Here is a 23,152-nt window from a genome sequence, read left to right as displayed (position 1 = left end):
ATATTTATGTTTGCAGCAATCCTGCCATAATAGGCTATTAAATATGAAATTAAATGCAGTTTCCTTCTCTCCACTTTCCCCTTCACTGGCTTGAGTCATGAAGACTGATTTGCCCTACTCACATGGGACTGCCATGGTGCAAACCTTCTCTTTCCTGTGAAGGAAAACCAATGCCTCAACAGTCATACAGTTCAAAAGGTGGTTAAAGGTACTGAGCAAAGCATCTCCATGCTACAGCCCTTCAAAACCCCTCACCATCACTTAAGACATCATAGTACTTCAGTTTTTCATTAAAAAATAAGCCAAAATGGCATATCTGTCACAGTGGTCTCTAGATTGCTGCCTAGAAAAACAGCAAGGAGGCTGCCAGACCTGTGCCTTACTGTGCCCGGCAGAACCATGCTATGGACAGTGAAGGACAGATCTTCAGATGCCTGGGAACAGCCACAACTTAACTTCAAAGGTTGCTGAGATGACAGTAGCAGAGAAAGAGAAGAAAAATCATCCCAAAATGTATCTTGCTGACTTTGGAAGCAAAATTGAAACAATCTTCAGATTATTTCAAGACTGACTCACCGACAACAGAAGGATGTAGTAGGAGTGCAATATGCTAATACAGCATCCCTTTTATTGGTATGCAGATGCACAGAATTACAGGCATAAAGATGTTGGGATGTACCTGAAATAATATATTTTCTCCTGATAAAATATTTATGACTGATCTAATCTTACATTAAATGTTTCTTAATAATGGCAAACATTTGAGGCATTATAATTGGTAAATTGCTAGGAAATGTCATGAAACTAAGTGCTTAAAATGTAGAAATTACCTTTAAGTCATCTCACTTGAATGAAATTATAAAAAATTATGTCTATTCATTATTTTATGTATATTTTATTATAATAATATGGTTTCGTTTATGTAACAAAAAGAACCTAATTAGATCTTTCTTAAATAGATACAAGTTTATCAGTAAGCACATCCTGGGTAAACCATTCCAACTAATGCAGCTATTGCTGCTAATGCCGTGTTTTAATTCTCTCCACTTGCCAGAGGAGTTATTTATCCGCACAGCATGGAAGCTTATTCTCGTGCTTCTTTGACTGCACATGAAAATAAAGGACATTCAAGTAGAGAGAGAGGGTAGAAAATTAACAATTTTAAATCTCAAACCAACCCACATTTTCAATAAAGGGAAGACAAATAGATGAACACACCATGATAAATAAAACATGTGCTTTGACATCTCCTGGATTTAGTAGACAACTTGATTTGTATCTCTCAAGTAAGAGACAACAAGGATACTTGCATTTCGAAAACTGGCACACTACTTAGAATCCAGAATGTTTTTATTTAATTATGATAATTGTCTATTAACATTCTAATGCATGCTAAAACATTAGAAGCTCTTCCTTGCCTTTCTTCTCCCATTATGACAGATAAATTCGTCCAAATTCCCTTCCTTCCGACTCCTTTCTGTCAACACAGATGAAGTTAAAGAAAATCAGTGAGAAAAAGAAGAGGAGGAGAAGCATTTTGTTTTAAAGTGTCACTGCCTGTGTTACAAATTCACAAGTATCAAAATAAATGAGGACAACTGACGAATTATATATGCGATTCACCAGCAACCAATCCCCACTCCCAGCCCAAAAAAATCTTTAGTTCTCTTTGAAAACACTAAATGCTATTTCTACATTCCCTTCTCAAATACACTGTATCTTTTTGTCTTAACACTTTGGCCTGATTTCTGGGGGAAATTAAGCTTAATGAGATCATGGCTTTTTTCTAGGTTCGGTGATTTTTTAACTTGTTGGCCAAATATAATCAACTCTGAGAGTGGGATAGTGATCTGATGTCTAAACAGTATTTGAGGCATTTTATGATATCAGTAGCTTATGGTGGTAAGGTCAGCACAGTTTGGAATACAAACCAACATCTCCTCAAACACACGTGCCTGCTGAAATCCAACAGTAAGCTCTGTCAAAAGAATCCGGAAGAGAAGGGTTTGTGCACTTTTATTTCCCCTTATTCTTACTTTTAATGAAAGACAGCTTTCTTGAATTTTTAACAGTAAAGAAAATGGTAAAACAGCAGCTTTTCCACCAAAATTTTAAGGACAAAATGCTATTCGGTCATTCTGGAATTTCTGTTCAAGTTCTAGCACATTATTATCACAGTTCATGATGTAAGTATTATATTTCTTACTTACTCATGATATAAGTATTATATACATAAGACTGTGTTTTACATATATGAATATGTATATATACACACATTTGCACGTCAACATGTGCCAGTTGAAACATTTCATCTTTTCTTAACTAAAAGGTTTTCTGTTTGTACTATAACATAGCAGTTTAGCATTTCTAGAAACAATCAGATTTTTGAAACCAGTGTGAAAGGAAGCTCTTCTATAGCACTTCTTGCAAGCAGTCACATGTAAAAGACAAGGTGTAATGGGTACAAGTTCCTCCTGAGGAGATTCTGATTGTTCACACAAGGAAAATTTTTCACAATGAGAACAATCAGGCATTGGAGTAACCTCCCCAGAGAAGTGGTGATTTCCCCAACACTGGACACTTTGGCTGGACAGGGTGCTGGACCATCTTGTTGAGACAGTGCTTGTGCTAACAGTGGTTGGACCAGGTGATCCTTGCGAACCCTTCCAACCTGGTATTCTTTGACTCCATGATTCGGAAAAAGTTCCACTAAAGAGGTGATTAAGAACTGAAACAAGCTCCCCAGTGAAGTCATGGTCCCCAGCCTGTCAGTGTTCAAGAAGTGTTTGAACACTCTTAGACATATGGTTTAACTTTTCACTTGCCCCAGGCGGAGCCAGGAGTTGATCCTTGAGTCTCTTCCGACTCAGGATAGTCTATGATTCACTATCATGTGTTCCTGGACAAATGGCAATCAAAAACACACGCCAAACAGATCTTTCTGGGGAAAATAAACACACATAGGTTTGATACACACAAAAAGCAGGAACTTGAATAGTTCACAACACAAAACATACACAAGGAAATGTAATACACATAAGTACATACAAGCCAAAGACCCAAATAAGGGGAATACTCCTATTCCTCATCACACCGTGCCTTTACATTGTCACTCACTGGTTTCAGAAGCACGCTCTTTATTCCACTTTAAGGAATAGTTACTTTTCTGTATTGTTTTCAGATATAACATAATTCTGTTCAGCTCTCTCAAACTATTCATTGGCCACAGGTAGGCAACTCCCTTCTTTGCCTCCTGACATATTATAAACCCACTCTGTGTCCTTTCTGTTTAATAGCAGTCTATATAAAAAGTGGACTCTCCCAGATATTACAGCATATGAATATTTTCCATCAATTTTAAGAAAAAAGAGATGAAAAAAATCTACACAAGCTTAAGGACTGAGATCAGAATTATCTTACATGATTAATATAAAATGCAAACTTCTGTAAATTTAGGAAAGCAACATGAATAACTTTAGATTCAGGGCCCATTTTTGAGGAGATATGGTTTGTTATGAAATAGATAAAGAATAACAGAGAAAATGCTAAAATAGAAGCATTTTCTCAGTGCTTAATTTCCTCTTCAGCTTCCTTCACCTTACAATTAGATAGTAGAACTTACTTAAATAATGATAGGAGATATTATCACTTTAAGTATAAGGAGGTTATAATTTAGCAACACTACTACTCTGTCGAAATTCAAGGAATTTAATTCACAATACACCTAAATAAAAGATCTCTGCTTATGAAAATAACATTAGCAAGCATACTACCCAATAATGAATCCTGGGTTGCACATTTTAAACAGATTCCCAAGAGCAGCAGTGTTGGTTTGCTAAAAAAAAAAAAAAAAAATTCAGAAAACTGTAACATTAATTTTCTTAAAGCAAAATGAATAGACAGCATGAGTACCTTTACCCTGCCTTGGACAACCCATTTCTTCACATGGACAAGTCTAAAGCACCTTGATCCCTCTGTCTCTTTTAATCACTTTTTCCTAGACAGAAAAATAGCAGAAGTAATGAACCGAAAAAAAAAAATTACAGATCTCAAATTAAACAAGAGACCTATTTGAAATAAAAAAAGTTATCCATTTATCACTACAAATTTGACACTACTATGCCAATATGAACTAGAATTTCAAACCTTGTGGTCAATGAAGCATAAAATAGATTGTCAGAAATACTGTCTGAAATATGAATCCACTGAAGAAAAATGCTTGAAAAAACCTAAGAGAATTTAAGATAATCAAAATTGGCCGAATACATCTCTAAAAAGTCTCTAGACCCCTTTTTCAATTCATAAATGGCTTTCTCCTAGTGACTGTTTCATAGAAGTATTAAAAATAAGCTTCTGATTTCTACATTTGAAAACACTGTCCATTTCTGTGGAAAGCTAAATCACTTCTTATCTGGAAATTATTTACTCTGTAATAGAAACTAATAGCAAGATAATAAGCTTTCCCCCACAATGAAGCAATCTTCCTGGAAAATTCAGGAGGCTGTGTTATGAAGGCCATGGTGTACTAACCACGATGTTGTATGAAGTAGAACATCACCACAAAAATTACAAATGAAGAGGCACATTAAAATTAAATTTTTGCAGCTTTAACTCGAAACAGAAATAAGAAAAACTTGAGGACAAAAAAATCATACTTATTATATGCAAGTCGAAAACAATCATCCCTCAACAAACATCTGAATTTTGGTCCCCCTGAATCCCACTGCTCCTTATCATTAAGGACAAAGATGGCTACACCAAGCTGCAGTGGCTCTCTTGCCAGGTTGGTTGTCTCGGCTAGATAACCTCCAAAGGTCTGCTTCCAGGGTACCTGGACAAAACCAGGGTAAGAAGTGCTGTGTACCCCTCTTAGCTCACATTTTGGCCAAGGTGGTCTTGGCTCTGCTGATACTCCTCTGTGGCTGGGCTACTCCTCTGTTTGTGATCATCATTTTGCTATTTAATGAGAATGCTACAGAACTAAAGAAATCCAACCCTAAAATAAGAGCAATTATGTTAAGAAGGTAAATGATAACAGATAACCATTTATCTTTATACATTCCCTAATCAAAATAAGAGTATTTAGGAAGCTTTGAGTTTTTCCTTATCCTTATAGTTCAATAAAAATGATCACAAGCTAATCTGTGATATATTAAATAATGGGGGGGGGAAGGGAATCTGTGTATTCTGACTATATTTTTCCCTGTAAGAATAAACAGAATGGAATAGAATATGAAAAAGACATATTGAAACCTGTCTGGAATTATTTATAAATAAGCCAAAATTAGTAAGGAATGAAACAGCAGCTGCATTCACATTGGAAAAAATCAGAGTCCTCTCAGAACACCCAACTGTGGCTTCATTCAAAACACTGAGTCTCCAACACAGAATTACTGAATTTGTAAACAATCTCTTACCTTTGTTCTGGCCAGTGCAGAACACTGGCTGGTGAGGGAAGCATTCAAATGGATTCCAAAGAAATTGGACTCACTGCCTCTGAAGGATGGCAAAAATTCAGAACTAAACCAACCCCACTTCTTGATGTCAGCATGTGGAGGGATGTATTATTTGCAGCTGGAATTGGGGAATGTCTGACCACTGACAGAAAAAGAGCTGATGACCCAGTAGAAGAAAGGGAATGAAATAACTGTCCTTTCATTGTGCAGCTACTAGAAGGCACTCCAATACTGCAGGTGTTTTCTTGACATATATTTCCCTCCATATCCCCTGCTGCATTTAGTCCCTATAATCACACAATACCCAGAACACTTTGGTCCAAAACATTTTCCAGATATGGAATCAGAAAAGGATGAGTTTAGGCTTTTCTTTCCTCACTGACCCTATCTGGCAAAGACTGGAATCTTTTTGCAGTATTTACAGTGATTCAGAGGCAGGGTTTTAAGACGTACGATCGATGTTGATTTGAAAATCTGAGAGGTGAGCTAGGAATGAGTGTCCCACTGCAGCTTTCAGCCCACATTCAGAGGCAAAGACATCCAATAATTCTCAGCAGTAAGCTCCAGGACTGTAAATATAATGGCAATCTGAAATCTTCCTGAGTTTCCATTTGGTATTCTTACACCGTAAGTAGGAACACGATATTTACCAGTGATTGATATCCGAGGAACATAATCTGTCTTACACGAGGTTATTTATTTATGAAGAGTCCTGCAGCTGTGCCTGGAGACAGAATGGATGCTATGTGAAATGGAATGGATGTGTATACATATGTCCTGTATTTGGTGTCAAACTGTGACCTTTTATCTAAAATTTCTTGGGTGGTGCATCTTCATACAATCTTATGGCAATGGCTTAATGATGCTAGCAAAAGAGTGCAGCCAAGAACTCCTGTCTCCTCTTCCTAGTTCAGATTCCTTCATGGACGGGATTCTCCTTGCACATAAAAACAACTGGCAGTATTTTAAACATATCTTCTCGGTTTGCCATATCTGCAAACAAATCAAGCAGTGAACTCAGGAACACCATACATGAGCAGGCTTAAAGTCAACACTTACTCTTTTGCTTGAACAAAAGACAAAAGCATATTTGCAGTAAAGTTCAAGGTTCATTATTTGTATGAAAGGAAAGTGAGAGAAGATAATGCATGGGTGTCCGTGGCAAAAAGCATTTCAAAATTATCAGCTGCTTAGAGGGCAACTGGGTCCATTCTGAATATTAAAAGCATGTTATTTAAAATGTTATGACCTTTAGATTAAGGGATAATTCCTCAGTAAATTCCTAAGTAAACTGAACTAGCGGCAAGGATTCATCTTCAGTTTTTCATTCCTTTGATGAAAGCACCTAACACAGAACTCTTACACAACCCCACTCAACATATTAAAGGACAATATCCAAAGTTCAGAAAGTTACAAATCTAAAAGTCAGGTAAGTCCTTTGTTTCTGCATCACAATTATTCCTGTGAGAATCACAGGAATAATTTAAACAAATAAATAAACAGAAGGTTTTAACTTTAAATACCACAGACTTCAGAAACATGCCTGAACTCACATTAATATATTTGGCACCTAAGAAATTACCATCAAGCTCCTTCAAGGTGTGCTACTGTATGGGGTACCTTTATATGCACATCTTCAGGCAAGGACTTGATCTCCCTGTGATTGATAGAGGCACTTACCACAACAGAATCATAATCAAGACCCAGATCCTCTGGAAGAATAAGAACAAATAATAATGACAGTAGTGTTTTAATATACTACTAAGCAAGAATCATCTCTGCTTTCTTGAAGTGAACATTTTTTCCCTTGTGATTTACATACATGAAGTGTTGGGGCAAACTGGTATCCTTATAAGCACACTCTGGTCTTCTGCAGAATACCAGACAGAACTGAAGAGCAGTGTGATGAAATAGCATACACATTAGTAAGTCTGGGGTCTTTCATAGAAATATTTTTGCAGTAGGACTTACCTACAGAGCAGAAGGGAGAAGCTTGAAAAAGCAAAGGATGACTTTATCATTTCAAAAAATCAAGAGCCCCAGTGTTTCAGACCGTAACTGTATGGGCTTCCTGAAAATGGATGCATCTGTGAATTCTGGGGGGACAAGGGACTATAGGAACCCAAAAAGATTTTTATGCTTAGAGGTATATCAAATGTGTTGCTTTAGGCCAGTGGGGAACGGCAGATGAAAAGCTAGTGGAGAAAGGCTGGGTAAGGGGCTGAATTTAGGACAACAATCCTACCAAACACCAGAGATTTATTTTTTGTCCCCCTTCTCCTCTGAAGTCCGTAAGACATTCACATTCCCTGTTAATCCCTGTAAAATGCAGATAAAACACAATGTTGGATGCAGACAAACTCCAGATCTTTCAGAATAAAAACACAACAACTAAAAAGATAAATATTAGATGGAAGGAATATACCTATGATAAACAATTCTGTTGATGAAATGCAATTTGTAATCTTATTGGTTGATTTTGGAAAAACATGTTTGTTCAGAGCCTGCAATAAACAACCGAGTGTACCTTCATCAGAAAGTGAAAATCAGCCAACTTAGTTAAGAACTATTCTAAGAACACTTAATAGCATCCAGGTTCAGTGACTGATTTTCTATTTTAAGCAGGAAGAGAGGTACAGCACAAACAATCTGGAGGATAAAAGCCTGACAGCAAAATCTCCACACATACCAAAGAAAATAATGTGCCTATGACAGCTACAACAGCAGCAATTTTCAGCTTCTTACACTGCTCATGCAGCGCACTTTGCAGTCATCCCTCTTGCATAAATCTGTATGTTATAATTTTGCGTTTCAGTGGATTGGTTTGTGTGCTCCGTATCTGCAAATGAGCCAGATAATATGAGTGTGAGAAGTGATTTGTGCTATCAGTGACATCAGGAGTTTTGCAGTTGTAGTTATTAACAGATTTTTTTCATCCAGCAGCATTGACTAAAATCAATCACTCTGATAACCAGGCATGGCATGAGCTGTCCGCCCTGTCATTTCAATCTGATTAATCACACATACACAGACCTTTACCTTAAAGGAGCAATTGTTCACATTTAATCACAAAGATACATTCAAGCATACCATCATAGATTACTAAATTTAAGTGCAATTTATGCCTTACAGTTTGGCAAATACGTTTATGATAATATGGTTTTGGCATATAGATGTATTGTTTCATTCATTTTACAAACATTAAAATCTAAGCTAATGTGTTTCACTTTGAATCATTTATCACCTCAGATTTGAAGCTTTTGAAGCTTCCATTATACACATATCCTTATCTGCAGATTTATCCTAATAACCCAGGTACAAATAAGTTATTAGTTATTATGCCTTCTTCAAACTGTGCTTGCTTGACAGGAGGCATCTTCATCATGGATAAAATGACTTTATTTTACCTAAACATCCTACATTCTATTAACTGGCCGATCTTTTGTTTCAATTTTCCTTTTTAACCTCAGAATAAAGCACAGCTCTTCCATTAAGAGTTATGCAAGACCTTCTGTCTCTTTTGGGTTTTGGGGTGGTTTCTTTGCTTTTCTTTTTAAAAGGAAAGGCATACAAGAGAGTCCTTACACAAGTATAACATTTTGCAAGTAAAAGCAAGCCACTCTGTGAAAACACACTGCTATGCCAAAAAAAAGGTTGGATTTGAGATCTGTTAAACCAGTAACATATTTAACTATGCCAGAAACACCCTATATTCCATATACTTCTTGATTAGGCCTAAGCACACAAAAGCATTGAAGTGTCCTGGGGTCTACCACTATTAAGGAATGTAAGTGGGCATAGGTTTCACTTTCAGTCCAGAAGCCAATGAAATATAAGAATATGCTGAAAATTTGAGTATAAGCCCAAATATTGTGCTGATGAAATTGCACAAAACCATAATCTTTGGCTCTGTTGCTAAACTGAAGTCGTATGCAGCAGAGAGGTTATTACTTGCTATGCATATTAAGTAGGTGGCTCCTTAAGCTTTTAGCTTCTTCAAAAGTATTAATTCACCAACATTTCACAATTGGGTGTGTTTTCTGAAGGGCCAGATCCATATGCTAGGAATTCGTTTTTATTTACTGTTTCTAAACTAGATAATTCTTATGTTTTAAAATAAATACTTTTTCAAAGACTGTTGTACTTAGATCTATATATTAATTGACTGAATAACATTTTTATGTTTTACATTTAAATACGTATTTTTTAAAATATTTTGCTCAAATAAGGCAAAAAACCTATCAGTTAAAAACATAACATGATGGATATAAAGTGAACCTTCCTTTAATTTGGCCCCCAACAGCAGGCTCCTGCTCTGACTGTCCCCCAACTGTATTCTCAGGAAATGACAGGTTGAACAGGTTGACAAGCAACTAAGCTCGAAGGAGGAGAGAAAGCATTGTTCTGCCAAAGAATTTTTTAAACAAAAGCCAAAGTCTTGGAGGCAACCAGAGAGTTGTTTATGTTTAAATAAATGGCAGAGACACAGATTCATGGACAGAGTACAAGCAATTACTCAAAACTGCATAGTGCATTTATTTCCTCAGTCCTGAACTGGGATGCAGAAGGATGTTGCTTTCCACCACAACTCATGCACCAACAGTATATACATTATAAAGCATCCAGAGGATCAATTGTCATTCTGTAATGCAATCAACGGGAGCCAGGCAGAACGTAACTCGGGTGTAATCGCCACCAGAAGCTTTAAGGTAGTCCCCCTTATACAGAAAAGGCTGACTTTTAAAAACATTTCTCCTCATCACACCCTAGAGTATTTTCCAGCGCAAGAACAACTGTTAACCTTATTGTGCCCACCCAGTTTAGCAAAACTCTATCACCTTTGGTCTTGTAATGCACCTTTATCAAGTAGAAAACAGGCAATGAACCACACAGCAACCCATACTTTATGCAGAGTATTTTACAGGGATACACTACAGCAAGTGATTTTTGGATCTTTCTTACGCTCTGGAAAAAGATTAAAGTGATGATTTTGTACATGTATTCATAATTCAAATTGGAAATCCAGAAAAATGCAGCTGCAAATCAGAACATTAGTCCATCTAATACACAGTCTGTTTCCAGAGCTGCTACCATCAAGGAATGTGCAAAATACCTGTCAGTAATAAATGGGGATAGTATCTCAAGTCACAGGTTGCGTCCACACAATTGTCTTCAATAGCTATTCATTAGCCAGTTCTCTCCTGTTTTTCCAGTCCCTTTTTAAAGCAGTTTGCACTTCAGACCATCTAAAAATAGTAGAGCTGCATTCCACAGTTTAAATTCTGTGGTAGAGGGGAAAAAAGAAATTCTGTGTGTTAGGGTCTTTTTCTCCCCTGTTTAAGTCTAGCAGTTCATAAGTCCATATTTATCCCCTCTGCAGCAGTCATTCACTTCTACCAGAGTACTTCCCACATATGTACCTCTTCTGTGCTTAAAAATTCCAGTCTGTTCAGCCTGCCCTTGTAGACAAAGTCATCTAGGTACACTGACTTCATTTTTTTCTGAAGATCGTTTGGTAAAGAATTTGACAAATAGTCTGAAGTTCAAAGTAAATTAGATTTAGAAGTCAAAGACCTGTTATCTATTTCCTACTATACTGCACTTGATTAACTTGATTTGGTTTTAGTACTATTCCACAGAAGCCCTCTGGAAGAACGCTTTCAAACACTTGGAATCTACCACCTCACCTTCCTGTTTTACTGTATAACCTGTTATTAATAAAAAAATGCTAACAATAACTCACTTATTTGATGGAAGAAATTTCAGCCTTTTTTGCTTTTGCCTTTTAAAAGTGTTTTTAATGCTCAGGTTTTTCTGTATTGTCTCCAACATTCTCAAGTCATCGATACAATATTGCACCTAGCATTTTAAATGCAATTCCTATTGCTTATTTAGAAAGGAATACTAACAGGTTTTCACTCATTTATTCTCATTCCTTATGTCTTATATTCTATCTGTAACATTTCACCCTATAATTAGAAAACTGACCTGCTCTGACTGACGACAAAAAGAAAACAATATAGAATACAGGACATGATATCTTTCCCTCAGCCTACTTGAGACCTCACAGTTGGTCAGGAGTCTCTTAAGTTAGGGTGTCCATCTGCAAAAATAAGTAAATAAATAAATATACACATATTGTAGAGCAAAAATGAGTGACTAATTCTTCTCACAACCCACACAAAAAGTAATTTTTGAATGTAGTAATGCATTTTTAGCCTCTTGAAAAGAAACCATTGCTTTTACTACACAAATTTAGTTCAGAGTTTAACACCACAAGACATCACAAAAGCCAAGAATTTCACTGGGCCTTTTCTTTTCTTCCCATCCTGAGTATCCTTCAAGAGAGGAATCAAGCAGGTATCCATTAACAGGGTAGGAAGAATTTCTCTCAACTCACAGATTACTTTATTGTCATATACTCTTCCAAATGTGCCCAAAGTCAGAGTTTTATCTTATCTGTAACTGTCATATTTATTTTTAACTCATTTCCTAAATGAAAGCACATTTAGGAAATAAGGAAATCTGTATTTATCAGAATTGAATATGATGCATTTATATGGTGTGAGTCATTAGTTGAGGAATACTAAATACAGGCTATTGCTACAATCCTGCTCCAGTCTAATGCAAATCACACAGACAACATGCATTTCTAAGGGTGTAAAAATGTTTATTCCCTATTTAAAATATATCAGGAAGTCAATATTTTAACCATCTTCTAAAAAAAATCCTAAGGGAAGAGATGTCTAATTTTTTTCAAATATACTGATTTTCTCTAGAGTCTGGTAAAAATCTCTCACAAGAAAAACAATAAAGAAAGAAGATGATGCTCTGAATTCTCTCATCATGCCCTCATATGCCAAGCCCCTAGACACAAAGACATTTGAAAGGAAAGATGTTAACTGATTGAATACAATGACTAGAGAAAAAACTAAAATAGAATCGAAAAATATTCTCAGAATCTGTAATCAATATTAATAATTGGGGGGAGAGGGAGGAAAAAACATATCCAAAACAGTATTTCAAAATAAGGTCAGTGAGATACTTTTTGTGCATATTGTATCATTAATTGATGCAAATATACACCAAGAAAACCTTTACTAATAATGAAGTAAAAAATACTTTAAAAATTGCATGGTATGTTCTAACTGCTTTGAACTGTCAAGTGAGATGTCAATGGTGAGATAGGTCTGAAAGATCATGTATAAACTCTCCATTCTTTCTTTCTTTTTAATACATTTGGAATTATGACATTACTTAAATTCAACTTCAATAACAGAACTGAAATCAAGATATTGCTATATATCCAGAGGTGAGCAGGCCTTTCCTTTTAGTTACATAGCAGTGAAATGGTCATAATTGACATTTTTGTCACGTTGCTGTGTTAAGTCCCAGCTTGCGCTGGGACTTAAATGCACAGAAATTCAGCTGCATTACACTCCTCTCTTTACCCTACCTACCATTTTACTTTTTGCTCTCTTCCTCTCTCTCTTCCTTCCAGTCTTTCATCATATGTGAGAGTTATATGTTTTTTCCTCTGCTTGTTGACAGGGAAAAAGAGGCTATAATTTCTGCACGCTACCTGGTTCTGAACAAAAATCAGCAAAACTGCAATCAACATCCAGATAAGGTCCTCTAATTTCATTCTGAATATGAGAAGGTTAATTTAAATCACAACACTGCTAATGCTGAAGTTAAAAACAAATAACACACATGCCTCACAAAAATTATAAAATTCTAAACCCAAAAAAGCCCAGAACATCTTATGAAACGACAGAATCAGAGGTGATTTATGCTTTACGCCTAATTCTAATTTTTGTAGAATAGATTGAAGATAGGACACATCAACCATATTCATATTCAAGCCTATCCCTTTAAGTATCACGCAGTCACTAATCAGAGCTGAAGGGGACTGAGCTTTTCTCACAGTATTCATTCTCATTTTAAAATGACTTAATTTTGCACTATTTTATATTCAGAACACTTTTCTTTATCTGGCATGTAACCCCTACAGTTCAAGTAGTTAAACAAACAGCACCTAATTTGATATTCGGTAAAATTAATTTCAGTAGAGAAGCTGATGAAAACCAGAAAGATTTTAGTATTTTACAGATATTTCTCAAGCTTGTCCTTCCAGAATTAAATCTTCACAGCAGTCACTTCATAAACAAGATTCAGGGTTTTTGATGCATTACATACCTATGCAGGAGAATATATGTCACAAAACACTTCTGTGACATATACTGACATATAAGCATACCTTAAAGAAACTAAACTAACAGTTATTGAAAAGCAAAGATTTCATCAGAGAATTGCAGAGCAATTGTGGTACCTGAGGCCAAATGGTGTTCCTGTCCCCACAACATTCACACATGCGTTCCATATAGTGGCAACATTTGCATCACGAGTTATCAGCTGTCACCTATCTGATACTATCAGCTTTTGCTTTTGTAATAGGCCTACTGAAGCTGTATCTACTGGGGGTTTTTTTAAATCACCCCCATCACATGATTCCCTGTACTTTAGTCTTTTCTTGGGGGGCTTTCTGATAATAAGATTCAGCTCATCTTGTCACACTTGAATTGCCCAAGACAACCCTTGCTTTCCCAGGCTAACATTGGTCACAAATCAGAATTGTCAGAATTCAAAGGTAGATGTTTTCCAAGTCCCGTTCAGACATCTGGACTAACAGGATTTTTACTTTTGAAAATCATGTAGAGATTTAAAGCGTCTAAGAAGAGAGAAAAAACTTATTCTACCAACACAAAAGGAGACAATAATAATATCCTAGCTATTTTTACCATTCAAAAAGCATTTTTTTAGTCTTTTATGTGTACTGGGCCCAGCTTAAAGACACATCCTCCCATCACTTTCAGACAGCTTTGCACAGTTCCCAGGAGTGGTGTGAGTTCCTCCCTCTGCCTCAACCCCAGAAGCACTCTGAAAATGTGGTTGTATATGTGTGCAAGTGAGAGCACTTAGTCATCAGCACTTGTTTTGGCCACTCAAGCGGCTTAACCATGCCCTGCTGTATTCAAAACAGCATGAGGGCACAGAATGAGAGAAGCCTGGACTGACTCTACCAGAGAACAGAGCCTCTGAGGGTGGAGATGGCCATGACAGCAGTCCAGAATGAACCCTTCCCCACTGCAGTAACATCTAAGCAAAATCCTTCTATTCAACCAGTTCAGAAAAAGGAGCATAAACTCATCACCCTGAGCTAGCAGAAGACTGATGGAAGTATGCTTTCAGGCAATTAATACATACAGCACTCACACTAAGATCACTAACAGACCCTCAGAGCACAGAAGCAGAAGGCCCAGCTTGTCTCTGAACTGCCCTTTCAGACATACTAAAATCTAATCGAATGCATCAGTCCCACCACACCATATTTATTTCTGGTTCCACTTGTCCAAAAATACAAAGAGTCTTTTTGGCAGGAGAGTCTCCTTCCCCCCTTTCCCACATTGCTTGTCAAACCATAACAGGCTTCACCATGGCAGAAGGAAATGGGCAGTGAGATCCTTCCAAATCTGGACAAGACAAACAGACCCTTCTAGAACTTCCTTGTTTCTCAGTATGATCTACAACACTGGCATTTTGATACCAGTCTCTGACATACACATCTTCTCTCTTGAAACCCACACATTTCACCCACCTTCTCTCTCTTTTTGCTGTGTCTGCTTGGCCAGAGAGCACAGTGCTCCATGAAGCTCCTCACACTATAGGAGGACGGCAGCAACCACAGAACATATTGCAGAGGTTAAATGAAACTTGAATAAATTTTTTCTCTGTGAGCTTTCAGAATAAGTAAGAATTCAGAAGGAAGGAAAAGAGTGATATGAATAAGAACAGTTATTGTTTTTTGAGCATATCTTCTACTACATTTCCATCTTAGAGTAATCCAATCACTATTCTATGTTTCACTGAAGATACGTAAACCTCGCATTCCCATTCCGTTATCAAAGGTGTGGGCCTGCATGGGTACATTGACTGTACTCACTTTGTCCCTTGAATTGGGACACTCTCCCTTCAAGAGCATGCTATCAGCACTACATAGAGACTTTCTCTCAGCAATGGCAAGAAACCATTATAGGGGCTATAAACCATTTGAAGGAGAAAGAGACTTTCCTATTGATGCCCAACTTCTGTACATTCCTTTGATTCCACCCACAAAAACAAACCAAATTGTCCATCCACACTTTGTTTCTTTCACAGGGACACCCCCTTTCCATTGGAGCAAACCTTGCTTTGTTAAGAAACAGCATCTTCAACCTCCAGTTCCTCATGACTTTACTGTACTAACATTCTGTCCTTACGAATGAGAAGTGTCTCCCTCTGAGTCCCTTTTTCCATGTTATTTTTTTTTGTATTGAATTGCCAGCTCAGTAACAGAGAAGCAACTTTATGTACAGGTGTACTAACAAAATCACTCCAGTGGCAGTGTTCTCTCCATATGCATACCAGTGGAGTTCATGTTATGCTCATAAAAATTGCTGGAGTTTTCCTGTATAATTTCCACAGCATCTGGGAAACATACACATCATTTAATACAATAACAGAATAAAGGATCCTCTAAAAACTGTTCCTTAACCTAGTTTATCGTTTGACTGCTTTCTTACTGGTCTTGCTTTTTACTTACCATCAAGGTGGTCTAACCTTGTCTGTGCCACTGGGCTGGTGCCAGATACCTCAACAAGCCACACACAGAGGCACATCACAGCAACCTCCCCTTAACTGCTGCACTGAGTAACAGAGATCAGTGCCCAAACATGCATAGGAGTACTGAGAAGCATGTGACAGCTGTTAGATTTCAGAAAGTTTAGGTGACAACACTTCCCACCCACCTTCCTCACCTGTGTGAGACCAGAGCAGTGAAGCGAGGCCAGCTGGTTAGACCACATTGACAAGATAAATGCATGCCCTTGAAAAAGCCCCAGTCCTATTGACGTCAAAAAGCAATGGATTGGGTCCCCTGTCAGACACAGAAAGCAGACATCTGCTTCACTGCAAATGCGAAGAGGAATTCATTAAGTCAAGCATAGTCTTATTCCAAACCAAACACTATTAACATTTGAAGTGCTTAAAATTTTTAACTAATGGAAATTCTCTTCAATTCTCTTCTTGATTTCCTGTGTTAAATAATGATAAATGTTCAAATCAAGAATTTTATTATTTCTTATTCTTTTATTGTAAAATTTTGTTGAGGCTTTTTGATACTTTCCCTGTGCAGCCCCCCCCTCCTCATTCTATGCATTTCTCCCCCCTGCTGTGTGCATCTGCTGTGTCTCTCTCTCACTTGCTCTCTCCCTGCTGTGTACATCCACTATTTCTCCCCACCACTCCTCTGTGTATGTTTGCCATCTATCTCTCTCCCCCTCCTGCTGAGAGTATTCACTGCCTCTCCCCCTCCCCCAGTACGTGCATCCATCCTGCATCGTCCTCTGCCACTGCAGTGAGCCTTTTCTCAGCAGCTCCTACTGGCATTCACACAAACCTTCCTCTGCCTGCCTTCCCTCATGCCCTCTCCTCTTTTTTTCATCTCCTCCTTCCTGAGCCCCTTATCCCTGCTCATCTTTATACTATTCTCCCTTCCATCTTTTTGATATTCTGGTTTCTTCTGTCTCCTTATCTGCACCACTCTTCTCTCGGTCTCCCCTTTGTACCATTTCCCTCTGATCTGTTCTCATAAATTGATTCTGCAGGAAAAATGGTCTTGTTTGCAGAGGTGTGCAAGCCCGCATTGCAAACCACTCACCACTGTGTCAAATCTGAGGTAGTCAGCTTAACTTGCAGAAGAATCCGTGCTTCCTACCATCACACACACAGGGTAAAGTCTCCCAAAGCACTTTCCAGTCCTTTTTTTTTTTCCTCATATGACTGCACTGCAGGGTTCATTTGCATGTAAAGCAAAGTATTTAAGATATGCCTATGCATACCTGCAAGGCTCTTACTGGCAAAAGAAAAGGATCTATTGTGAGAATAATCCTAACTGTTGCAGTTTAGGTCACAAAAAAACTAAACATGTGCTTTAATTGGTATAAAATAGCTGGGCAGAATCAAATTCAAATGCATCCTATGATTTTCCATCTCCCTTTCCAACTGATGTATAATAACAGTGACTTAGTCATTCAGTGATCAACTAATTGACTCAACTCTCTTCCTTCTCATGAGTAAATTTTATCGACTTGCTCTCATTTCCAATGCCCAAGTAAGTCACTTGAAAAATTTAAGACTGATCACAAAACTCATCCTCCATGAACTCCAACAGTGACACCTGCACAACCCTGTACTTTCTCATTCGGGACTAAACAGCGCTGTCTTTCATTTAGCTAATCACTTCTATTACTTATGCAGATCCCCAGTTTTCCACTTTTGACTATTAATGTTCAGATACTAATTACCAGATACCCAGTACAGTCAGATGATGTAAACCAAACCTGCTTGGTCTAGAAATTCATTAATTTTAGCAAAGATAACCTCTCTGCCTGGCACAATGCACCTTTAGTAAACCCCTCTTGCATTTATCACACTTTGCCTTATTTTCAAGCCTTAAATATTTATATTTTCTGTAAAATGTATCCTATTGTCTTACTAAGGCCTTGTTTAGATTTTTCTTTTTAGAACATACACAATAGATTTACTATATGCCCAAATCTACCCATTTTATTGGTCCTACAATAACGTACTAGTTCTTTTCCAAAGTCAAAGACAGAAATTATGCAATGTTTGGGGAAAAAATTAGATAATTTTCATTTTGCTTCTGCTGCCTTTTACCTACACATCTAATGTGCTGACTTGCACTTATTTAAATGGAAGCCTAGTCTAGTCACATCTCCTTTGTCACTTTTGTTCCTCGTTGTCACTTCCACAGGTACCTATTTTGTTTGGGATAAAAGTCCTAGGTAGCTTGCTGACTGTCCTAGGCCTCCTCTAGAGCATCTTCCTCTCCCACCCCCTGCCTCTGGGAGCTAGAGGGGTACCATGGCACAAGCAGGGTTACTGGGGCTCCTGAGCACCTGATGCTTTCAACCCCTGAAATATGGCAGAGTTTTTTCACAGGCAAGGAAGGCGCTCTCGGTTATGTTATTCCCTGGTGTCTGTGGTATGTCAAACCTAGAAGCACTAACAAAACTACCAGAGGCTGGCATTTGAGAAGGCATATATTCATGATCCTGGCATCCACACATCTAAGTCTTGCTCAGGTTTTCTAGATCATCAGCTGCTTTAAAATAGATTAGAACTACAGTGCTCTCACCTGTTGCTTCTGATGCTGAACTTGGCTGAAGAGTTTGTGCTCCGATTTTTGTCAGTCTTTTATAATTGTGGTACTTTACCAGACAAGTTGGAAATACTTCCACAGCAACTGACAAATTTTATTGAACTGTGAGTTGAAAAGACAGTCAGTAAAATATTCCCTGGTATCAAATTCAATTTACTTTTCTTCCATCACAGAGGTCATTGCTAATCTCCTTTTAAAAAAAAAAAAAAAAAGAAATGAGGCAGAACTTCATATTCAAATGCATGAACACACCTGCTTTGCATTTTGTATTAAATAAGTAAATTTAGTTTTAAGAGTGACTTATCAACATCATTGTAGCAAGAGGAAATTTTGGCAGTTGCACAGAAAAAAATGAATGAAGGATTTAGTGCTTCAAATATGACCTGCGTTTCAGAAATAGGCTCAGTTGGTGAATACTTCTGTGAAAGTGATCAACACAAAAATGGATAACATTGCCACTGACATTTTTATCACACAGTTTGAGTGTTGACACTCCAAAGAGATAATAAGAATGGTCCAAAAGATCAAAGTTCTTGTCGCAGCCTTTCTGCAGGGAAAATTCAGGGAGATGATGGCACATCCATTTATACATGTTTCAATATTTGGAAATGTTCTTTTTCTTTCTTTATCCAAAGAACTTTAAGACTCATCTACATGACATTGTGCTAATGAATAGATTCTACAGAGGATGAGAAAATAGGCAGGTCCATACCTATACATAAAAGCTTAAAAAGAAAACTAGGATATTTCTAATGAAAAGCACCTTAGAAACATGAAAGAACAGTGGGAAAATATTATGGATATTCTTTTACACATAAGAATATCTGCAATATTTTTGTTACCTTACTAAAGTTAAAAGCTCCATTTGTATTTTAAAGAATAAGTTGCTACTATATCCCAACTAGACTAAAAGTAGTTTTATCTTGGTCATCTAGAAACAGGTCAAACCAGTTTGAATTTCCTGTTTCTTTTTGCCAAACAAATGCTCTTCATTTGAGAATAAATTTCCATGCCCTGATGGAATAAGCAGTTCACAGGAGAGTGATCTAACAAAAATGACTGAGGCTCAGGATATGAATGTAAAACTGATTGCTTGACCTGCTCTGTAACACAGCTCATATCATGCATATGCACCTGAGAAGCTATTATGATTTGCACATCTTCTGTCTGAATGACTGCCATCCTATCCGTAATAACTTTACCTGTTAAATCACCATCTGTTTCACAGGCTTTCTAATGTTTATATGTCCCTTTTCTGTCCTAGGAAAAGAACAAAATTGTTTTCCTGTACTGCATGAGAAGAAATACCCCTGCACTCAGCTGGGGAGCTAAGCTTAATAGAGCTAAGCTAAATATCTTAACTATCTCTATCAAACCAAGACACAGATTTTAGCATGAACCTAAATGAAATCCATGATCTGCTACCCCTATAGAGGGCAAGATAGAACAAGAAACACTTTATATATTTTCCTTGGTCCTTCCATCCCATCTGGTAAACTTGCTTAAATGCTAATGTAACCAGTGATAATGAACGTACAAAAACCAGAACCCTGACACATACCAATAGAAATGACACAGCATTTACAAGGATCCCAAGCAGATCCCAGGTCAATGTAACCAGAGGAATTTTGGATACTCTCAGATAAGTTATAAGCTTTGAAAATTATAGGATCTCTTCTTCCCTGAATTATTAACTGGAGTTTAAACAGCTTCCATACTGCTACTCAATTCTTGATTATTAAAAAAATCCAAACAATACAGAAAACCAGACACCCCTCCCAAACTCAATCAAACACCAAACAAAACCAAAAAATCTAAATTCCAACAAAGCTACATTTAACCTAGCCTTGCCTGCAAAGCTCAAGGAAATAGGTAACATGCCCTCCACCATTGGGGAAGTCCTTAATCATATTCCTTACGTTTTTACTACACAATAATAAATGCAGACAATGCTGGCACCTGCTAGACGTAGCTCCGAGACTGTAACCGTCTGCAATTCAGAGGCTTACAAAAGTCTGGCAGGAGGAGGCTCAAAGGGAACCTTTGCAAAAGATGTATCAATATGGATTTGCAGAAGCATTCTGGAACAGTGAGAATTGCTATTCAGCTCTCAGGACCCCGGATTAAAAAGTCAGAGTAGAGATCATAGTGACTATATATAAAACCTTTCACAATGGACAAGATTAGGATTAATCGGTTTGTCCCTCTTTATGCCTCTCCTGGAGATAGTCAGGATCCTTTAGGTTTTGTTAATGCTGAAAAAAAGTGTTAATTAAAATAACAAATACACATTAGAAACCATCCACTCACAAAAGGAGCTTCTGCTATGCTTCTCTATTATTCAATTTTACTGACACAAAGAAAAATTACTTTCCACTAGTTGTTTGTCATAGTCTGCTCCCTTCCCTCCCCATACAAGCAGTTCAGAGAGTTAGCAATATGGTGCCATCTATCAGAAAGCACAGAGGCAAAACAGTTTTGAAACCCTTTTCCTAATGCACATACATGATTAGCAATCCCCTCCCTCCCTCCATTTCCCACACGTACTTCCTGTGTTGGTGAGATTTAAAATTTGCTGGGAACTGTCCCCATATCCATGACGGATAAAATTTTCAAGCAAAACAACAACTGAGCAACAAGCCCTTCCTCTCCACTCTACAGTTCTACCCTCTTCAAACTGATAAAGAGCCTTCAGAGCATTCAGTTGACAACTAAGAGTTGTAGGCTTAATACTCATTTGCTGTAACACTGAACTCTGCTGGCAGAAAAAACTACAGTCCAGGAAACTTGTCTGACCCCAGGCAAGATGGGGCAAAACCACAGAATGGCACAGGAAACACAAGGAGGAGCCCCAGGAGCTCACATGGTCCTTCTCTTGCCCTGAGGCATGGGTACCTACACCTGCCCTTTCCCCAGCCAAAAGCTACCCAGCCTTTCATCAAAGGCTCCCCAGTAGCAACATCTTCACACACATCCTGCAATGGTAACCTCAAGTCTGAGTCACCTTTACTGAAGCCATTAACCAGAAACATTTCCTAGCAGCCAAGCAAGAGTTAAAGCTCTCAAAATTGTGGATGGCAGCAGTTAAAAAGTTGCCAGCACAAAAGGGAGGGAACAAGATGGGAACTAGTTCACAACAAATTTTGATTAAAAAACGATTGAGAAAAAGGAAATCTACACAATAAATTAAAAAAATAAAATCTCAGGGAAGATGAAGAGGGAAATCACTACAGCTCAGAACTTTCTTAACCTGTAAGTTAACAAGAGTTCTTATGCTAATTTTAAAAAGCCAAAGAGCGTTCTCAATAGAGAGTTTCCTGGGAATCTGAAACAAAAGCAAAGCTCCCATCAAAATTCCAGGACCAAAAGCAGGGCTCTGCAAGCTTTGAGATGTTAACCTCTCTTTCTTTTCAAATTCTTTTTTAATTGCAAGTCTAGTAGTAGGGAGAGTATCTTGGGCATGCAGACTTTTATCGTCTCCAAAGGAAGAAAGTTCCAATTGTTCAAGAGAAAGTTGGAAGCTGGCTGTCTTCTCATCTGCAAAAGGAAAGAATTCATGTTCAAAGTCAGTGTCTTCTTGCTATTAAATCAACTACAGCTGAAAAACTCAGGTGCACGAAGCAACTCTGCTCATCTTCCTTGTAGTCACCTTCAAAAGTCACCTAAGATTTTGAAGAACAGGGCACTAAAACAAATGTTCAGTGTCTTTTAAAGTGTCCAGAAATGAATGAGCTGCCAGACTCATCAATTTCTAGAAACCAAGGTGACAGAACTATCAAAGACCCAGAGAAGTAACCACTGTGTTGTCTTGCCTGACCTGTGACGATGCGCAGAGGAATAAAGGACCCACAAGCCTTATTACAGGGAAAGCAGTCTTTGTTCTTGTAGCTTTCAAAACAAAGTACAATGATCTTTTCCAATGCAGCTGAAGCAATTCTATCACCAGGGTCATTTTTTCTGATGTCTGAGCTGCCTACTTCAGAAACACTTCTCTGCCTAAATAGAAAGAGCTAGTGAAAAGACAGAACATGGGTAGCTGGGCTTTTGTCCACAAACCCAGCAGCAATCCTTGTTAAAGGAAAGATGTATACTGAAAATAATAGTGATCGTCTGCATATGGCCATGTTTATTTGCTGTCGGATGCAAGTCCAGATAGGGAGGCAGCTAAGCACACAGTCCTGGTCTATGGCAAGGCTAAGAAGCCCGCTGCTTGGAAGGAGACGACAAACACTTGGAAAACCTGACTCCCTGATATCTGGATACCACTTTTTCTTGGCACTCAATTGCCCTGGTTGTGAAAATCAGCTGGAATGGTCTCATAGGACAAACAGTCAGAAACCTGCTCTACCCTTCCCACTGCATTTCTACCCACTCCCTTCACTGCAATCTTGGCCTTCTTGCTCCTCCTTTGTTT

The 23,152-nt window shown here is 37.8% G+C and overlaps 1 long non-coding RNA gene across 11 annotated transcripts in view; it reads right to left on the bottom strand.

Annotated features, from left to right (window-relative positions):
• LOC121663695 overlaps positions 1-18,935 on the bottom strand; it is a 36,454-nt gene extending 17,519 nt beyond the window's left edge. For 5 of the 11 annotated variants that reach the window (XR_006015717.1, XR_006015728.1, XR_006015724.1 and 2 more), the window contains exons 1-9: positions 18,715-18,935; positions 16,313-16,463; positions 15,115-15,254; positions 10,570-10,738; positions 8,146-8,295; positions 5,418-7,775; positions 3,913-3,997; positions 3,774-3,835; positions 577-1,477 (exon numbers count right to left, since the gene is read on the bottom strand). This is a non-coding gene — a long non-coding RNA (uncharacterized LOC121663695). Of the gene's footprint in view, positions 1-576; positions 2,942-3,773; positions 3,836-3,912; positions 3,998-5,417; positions 7,776-8,145; positions 8,296-10,569; positions 10,739-15,114; positions 15,255-16,312; positions 16,464-18,714 lie in introns of all 11 variants that reach the window. The other 6 variants (XR_006015722.1, XR_006015729.1, XR_006015723.1 and 3 more) reach the window with 6 other exon arrangements.
• Between the last annotated feature and the right edge of the window lie 4,217 nt (positions 18,936-23,152).

Source organism: Corvus kubaryi, unplaced genomic scaffold (assembly GCF_017639235.1).
Source record: "Corvus kubaryi isolate FWS band 111438036 unplaced genomic scaffold, C.kubaryi_AGA036_p1.0 129, whole genome shotgun sequence".
In the NCBI taxonomy this organism is placed as follows: Eukaryota; Metazoa; Chordata; class Aves; order Passeriformes; family Corvidae; genus Corvus; species Corvus kubaryi.
Note: the sequence above shows the minus strand (reverse complement) of the source record. Positions and strands in the feature narration are given on the sequence as shown.